Source organism: Vicia villosa, unplaced genomic scaffold (assembly GCF_029867415.1).
Source record: "Vicia villosa cultivar HV-30 ecotype Madison, WI unplaced genomic scaffold, Vvil1.0 ctg.003240F_1_1, whole genome shotgun sequence".
Classification (NCBI taxonomy): Eukaryota; Viridiplantae; Streptophyta; class Magnoliopsida; order Fabales; family Fabaceae; genus Vicia; species Vicia villosa.
In genome coordinates, this window is record NW_026706148.1 from 125019 (window position 1) to 132102 (window position 7084).

A 7084-nucleotide genomic window follows, 5' to 3' on the forward strand; every position below is an offset into this window, starting at 1 on the left:
ACTAAAAAGCTATGTGAAAATCAGAATGATTGCAAATAAATGGTACATAAAATTTAGTTTAGAATAGGAAAACGGACAGTGTATTATTCCATATTCTATTAAAGGCTAATTTTCTCTGGGACAAGTTGAGTAATTAATATGCTAATCAGAGATTAAGTCTTAATCCATTCTCTAATTCCTTACTACTACTTAGTAAGGGAGGGCAAATTGGTAATTTAGTAAGGAGCGGCATTTTGGAGATTTGATGGTTTAGGCAAGAGTATAATGGTCAATGCTCCATTAATATCGCTAGAAGACAAACTAATTTACTATATATAGTTTGAATAAGGTGATTTCTTTTGTTCATAAAGTGAGTTCTTAGATAGTATATATAGTTTTGAATAATAATAGGAAATTTCTTTATCCACCCCATCTTCTTGGTCACCTCAAGCGAAAAACTTAAAATACTCCTAACTTTGGAAATACATTTTCGAAATGCAAAAAAATGCTGTTTTCGGAGATGCATCTCCGAAAACGCTTTTTTTTTCAAAATTTGTCTTATTTCGTAAATGCATTTTCGAAAACAGCATTTCGGAAGTGCATTTCCGAAATACTGCACGTTTTGCAGATTAAACAAAACAGCCCCTCCCCCTATTCATTTTTGCCCTAAATCACCATCAAACTTCATCTCTTAAGTTTTTTTGCAAAACCAAGTTTCAAGTCTACATCAAAGCTACTTAAAAGCTACTCAATCACATTGAAAAGCTACTCAATCACTTCAATTGGTAAGTTTCTAAATCTTTAGATCTATGATTCAAATGCATTTTAGGGTGGTTAGAAATTGCAAAAATGATATACGGGTAGGTTGGTAGTAATATTTAGGTTGTTTAGAAGCATTATAACATGTTAGAAGTTTGCATTTGGGGTTCTGCCATGGAAGTTGCAGGATTTGGCTTCGCAGGGGTGTTTCGGAAGTTCATTTCTGAAAACAACTCCATTCCTAGTTTCGGAAATGAACTTCCGAAGTGGTCCAGAATTGATTTTTTTTTTTTGTTTTTTCAATTGTTTCGCATTCTTATTGATTTCAATTGTTTTCAAGAATATGACAGGCAACCCAACATGCATCAGACAAGGGAGAGAGACCCAGACAGCGTCGGCTAGACGCGAGCGGGCGGCGCAGCTGGCGTCGACGCAGGGATGGGGTCGTGTGCGAGTACCAGTGCAGATGGACGAGGGTACTTCCTCATCTAGATCGAGGAGTCGTCTGGCTCGGGTCTCTTCTTCCTGCCAGCAGGAGGTACGAGAGGAGGAGGAGGAGGAGGCAGTTAGATACCAGGAGGCAGAGGAGGTACCAGATGTTGATCATCCGCACGGGGAGGAGGAGGATGAGGGCTACCCGGGAGGGCCCATTGACACGTCCTTGCTGATTTCCTACCACGAGCACGTCGCTCGACGTGTCTGGGGGGGAGAGGTATTTTTTATAATTTGTCCGACTTTATTATTTAACTGTTTTTTATGTAGCTTTTAATTCCAAATTTTCTTAACGGTCTAATTAACAGTGTTTTTTTGTTTTTGTTGTAACAGGAGAGATAGACTTTAAAACAGGTGAACCACGCCCGGAAGATTTTCAGTCTCTTTAAACCTGAGGCGTAGTGGTTTAACGACGCGGTGACAGCTTCAGGCCTAGGTGGGCTGTGCATGACGGGGTATACCACCATCAGCCACGACATGCAGGGGGCCTTTGTGGAGCGGTGGCACAGGGAGACGTCTTCTCACCACTAGAAAAACAATTATTAGCGTAGGACATAAGCCGACGCTAAATGCGTAAAAGCCGACACTAATACTGACTTAGCGTCAGATTAGCGTCGGTGTCGGGCCTAGGATAAAATCTCCGAAGCTACTAGATAGCGTCGGCTACACAAAAGCCTAGGCTAAGTAGCGTCGGTTTTTCCGAGGCTAAGGAGACGCTAAATGTTGCCGACGCTATGTTTTCAAAATTATTAAAAGTCAACATTTTTGCTTAGTGTTGCACTAACCGACTCTAAAGTCAACAAATAAAAGTCAACAATTCCTATTAGCGTCGGCCTAGGCCGACTCTAAAGTCAACAAATAAAAGTCAACAATTCCTATTAGCGTCGGTCACGGCGGACTCTAAGGTCAACAAATAAAAGTCAACAATTCCTATTAGCGTCGGCGTAGGCCGACTCTAAAGTCAAATAAACAAAAGTCAATAATTCTTAGTAGCGTCCGCCTTGGCCGACTCTAAAGTCAACAAAGAAAAGTCAATGAAATTTGTTAACGTCGGTTTGGCCGACTCTATAGTCAACTAAATAAAGTCAATAAAAAAATTGTAGAGTCGGTTTAGCCGACGCTAAATGCAGCCTATGGGTGCATATTTGTAAACGGCAGCAATCGTTATCCATAATAACAGTCCTTTTAAACACTCAAAATTCACGATATAATATAAAAAAGGAAAGGGTTATGAACTATATATTATGTCTCTTACATGCATGGCATTATTATGTTATTAAGCAGTGATTATGTATTATGCAACTAATACGTAATTAATTTTAAAAAAAAAACTTTAAAAATTTCAAGTTGTAAATTATAAGAGGACTATTATTATTGTTATTTTAAAAATATATAAAATATGTAACTTATGTTTTATGTTTAATGGGGTGTCAATGTAAATCTTCAATTCAGGATAAAGTGGAGGAAAGAAAAAGAAGAAAGGAAACTACACGTCCAATAAATCAATAAATTAGGTCTGATGTCACCATAAAGCTCCGGACTGACTAGTAAAGTAATCAAAATTTTAGAGAATTTATCAATAATTCTATACATTGAACATAATATGTATTGTGTCACAATAAGTATCACATAGTATAATTTAATTAATTAATTAATTCTTGAAATGTAGGTTACTTCATTCAAGGAACCAATTAAAATTGAGTGTATTTATATTTTTATACTACCATCAAACAATAAATTATATATTTTATAATATTTGTTTGTAACTAGATTAAAGAATTTATTAATAATTTATTAGGAGTACCTGCCATCCAACTTCAATGATGTTAAGATCAAGTCCATCGAACAATCAAGAAAGAACTCAAATTTATGAGAGACCAAACTCATTTATCACTTCAATTGATGTGTCCCACACGCTTATCAATGCTTTTGCACCGTACATCTCTTGTGATGATGATCTTGTGTATGTTATTGCATGCTAAACACCAACAATTTTATTTTAATTAATTAATTGAATAAATATAGTTACTACAAAATCTTCTTCCATCAATAAACTACTATTATAATTAAATGAAACAAAGTTTAAGAGTGTAAGAAAAGATAATATCTGTTGAAGTACAAATTAAGCAATCTTTTTATTACAACTGTATGGAGTGATGAAAAGATTTTTTTTAATTATTCAGAGACCATAGTATTCTATTTTTATTTAATGATGTACAATTTATTTATATTCCATAACATTTATCTGGATCAAAATCTAGAGTAGTTGCCCTCATTGACTTATGATTAAGATGATATTTCTTAAGTCGCTTATCACATGTAATATATATTAATAAGATGCAAATGAAAAATGCAGATCCATAAACTTGATTCAACATTCAAACTAAGGCATCTCTTTCTCTTACCGTAAGCAAAAGAAGTGGCAGCTTCTTCTCCTTTTAACATAAAATCCCATTTTCATGGTTGCTCAATCAATTTACCTTCTAGACCATCAAACAATGGCTTTGATTAAATTATTACAAAATGTTGATGGAAGCTACACTATCTACATTCCAGACAATACTACAATTTATCTCAAGATGTTGAATGTATACAAGGATCAAATCCAGTAATCAATAATAATAACCTTAGATTTTTACACGAACTTCAAGTTGGTAAATAAAGATTAATCAATCATTAAGCATCCCTTCACCTACACAAAAAAAGTTACCACCATCAAACTTATAGAAGCACCAAAGAATTGATCTTTGTCTGTGTGTATGTGTCTAGGAAATTATTTTTAGTTAGTCATGCATTTAATATTTTAACACATTCCAATTTTAATATGTTAAATGCTAAATCGCTTGTACGTTTCAACAAATACGGAACAGAGCTAAGGGAATCTTATATTTGTAAAAACAAAATGATACTTTAAAAATCAAATCAAGAAGTTCCATATCAAAAAAATATAAAGTTTACCACCATAAGTGCAATTGAAAATAAACAAATGAAAATCTTAAAGACTGCATCACATACGCAAATTCTTTGCACATTATCAGCAATGAAGGGGAATGGGAATTGGTCCACCATTATAGCTCAAACTCCTCTTTTTAAGCATATCCTATAAAATGTAGAGTAGATGTAAGAGATAGAGACTGTTGTTTCTCTTATGTTTATTAGAATAAGCCATGAATAAAAGTTCATAAAAGCTTTATGAAAAACATATACTCACCTCATAAGCTTCACCATGAAGAGAACCATATAGAGCTCCAACAGCCCCAGCCCCTGCAATTAAAGTATAAATATTAACACCATTGAAATGGATACATATATATGTGTGTGTGTGTGTGTGTGTGTGTATGCATACCCACATTGTAAGCTTCATTTTGGGTTGTGTGAGTTCCTTCACTTCTTCATTATCACCTCAAGAGTTTCTGCAGATAGAAACAAGTCATAAAAATGTTTATTTGAAACAAACCTTTAAGGAATCAACTTTGAGATTCATTGTTGTTGTTAAACGATCTGATGAAAAAAGTCATACAATTAACAACCACTAACATTTGTCATTTCAAAAAGTTATACAACCTTCCTCATAAAAAAGTAGACTGAAAAGTAGCACATTCTCCTAATATTGCAAAATAAAGTAGTCGTAGCTACAACAAAAACATCCCCTAATAACTCGGAAGACATTCAAAATCATGTCCCAAAAAACATACACAAAAAGTTATCACATCCGAGACTAATTCATTCTAATAACAGTACACGATCAATTTTCATCTAATGACTGATCGTCTAAATCATCATCATAATGATGATGTGATCTGCTAGTTGTAGTGTCAAATTTCTTCATCATAAATTCCTTCAAAGCCATCATTTCCCTCTCCATCCTCTGAGCAGCATCAGTAGCAGCTTTAGCAGCCTCGGTAGCAGCTCGACATTCTTCTTTTGATGCTAAAAGAACTTTGTGAGCCTCTTGTAATTGGGCCGTTGCAGCCTCGGCCATTTGCTCAGCTTTAATTCTAGCTGCTCTTTTAGCTTCTAATGGAATCCCAAACATAGAGTGGTGAGGAGTTTGAGATTGTTGGGTAAAAGTTTTTGATCCACGTTTAAGATTAACAGCAAAATCCGCCGTGCCATAAACCCGGCCACGGCTACGGCCCCCAGCAGCTTCTGTCCATAGCTGATTTACACGACCTCCATCTAACACTTGAACTTCATCTTCATTCCCTTCTTCAGTTGATTGAAGTTCTGCATCAAATTTCTCTTTGAAAGCAGTCTGTATAATATAAAAAGTAATTCATTATATATTAATCAATAATAGTCTCATTGTAAACAGGTTATTATTTTTAAAAATTTAAGATCCATAACTAAGAAGTCTTGAAATTATTCTTTGTAAATCTGAACATATGAACAAAACCAACCCATATAAAATAGCTAACATGTTCACTTAATAAATAAACATCATGCCTGCTGTGTCTTGAAAGAAAATAGCTAACATGTTTGCTTAATAAAGAATTATCATGCCTGCCGTGTCTTGAAAGCAAATAACATTACAACAACAAATTCATGTTACAACAATGCAGCAGCTTATAATAACAGTTGACAAGCAGTGGTTTGAAACCAACAAAACACCAAATAGCAGAACACCATAATGAAGGCTCAACAGAAAATAGAAACTTTGCAGCATAAACAGTAACGTTAACGAGAACTTACGTAAGTAGATGCAGCACGCTTGTCAACCCATTCACCATTTTTCCTCTTGTGCGTTTTTAGAAATAACTCATCGGGGCGCAAATCCCTTTGAAGTTCATGTGACTACAAATAATAAAATACTCTTGCATCTATCGACTATATAATCCTGTAACAAATTAGTGAATTAATAAAATACAAACTAACAAAAGTAAGCATTTGAAAGTGAAACTTCATATTCAACTTTTTTTTTCTTTCTTTTTCTTCTTTTACAAAACAAAAAGATAATGGAAACAGAAATTATATTGGTGTTCAATTTCCTGCGGTGGCATTCCTATAAATTATATTAGGGTTTTAAACAATCCAAATTTTACAAGATTTTAAAACAAATAATGGTGACAAGATATCATGTCTATGAAATACGAGTACCTGTGTAGTGATTTTACAAGAAGATAAGATTGAGCTCCGTCGATCTTCGAAGCACTAGCAGCTTGCAATGGAGCTCCGTCGATCTTCCGTACCGGTGAATCAGAAACTGGAACAGAATATAAACATAATGGATTAGGGTTTGTCACCATGAACAAAATTAATTTAAAATGGAAATGAACGGATTTGGGGTTGTCACCAAGAACACAATTGATTTGAAACAAAAAAGGACAGATTAGGGTTTGTAACTCACCATGAACACAATTGATTTTACATATTGGTTTGTCACTCACGAACACAATGGATGTAGTTGATTTTCACGATGTTGAATTTTTAGGGTTTTGATTTTTCACGATTTTGGTTTGAAAGAAAGAATGCGTAAAATGAAATGAAAGAAAAAGAGATGAATCGTTGAATTAGTTGGTGAATAGAGAAAGTTGAAAAGTTACGAGGAAATAGGAAAAGAATAAGGGTGTGTTTGGTTCAAATGAGGGGGAGGGGAGGGGAGGGAATTTAATGAAGGGGAGGGAAGGGGAGGGGAGGTAAGGGGATTTTTTTAATCAGATGGGTGTTTGGTTCAAACGAGGGGAGGGGAGGGGAAGGGAGGGATTTTAATTAAAAATATGTTTGGTTCAGGAGGGGAGGGGAGGGGTTTTATTAATAATTTACATTTTTATCCTTATTACTTATATAAGTGTTACAATATGATATTCAAATGTGAAAAATTTATACATATTTTTTTGTTAGTAAAATTTTTAAT

General features: G+C 34.5%; 1 long non-coding RNA gene across 2 annotated transcripts; it reads right to left on the reverse strand.

Annotated features, from left to right (window-relative positions):
* Window positions 1–3401: 3401 nt before the first annotated feature.
* LOC131640617 (uncharacterized) lies at window positions 3402–6799 on the reverse strand. Of its 2 annotated transcripts, XR_009295294.1 has the most exons (7): window positions 6578–6799; window positions 6328–6433; window positions 5923–6067; window positions 4581–5485; window positions 4442–4494; window positions 4246–4330; window positions 3406–3922 (listed from the first exon to the last, which is right to left on the reverse strand). It is a non-coding gene; the product is annotated as an uncharacterized LOC131640617 (long non-coding RNA). The 2 variants fall into 2 exon arrangements; XR_009295293.1 differs by having other exon boundaries at window positions 3402–4330; window positions 6578–6798.
* Between the last annotated feature and the right edge of the window lie 285 nt (window positions 6800–7084).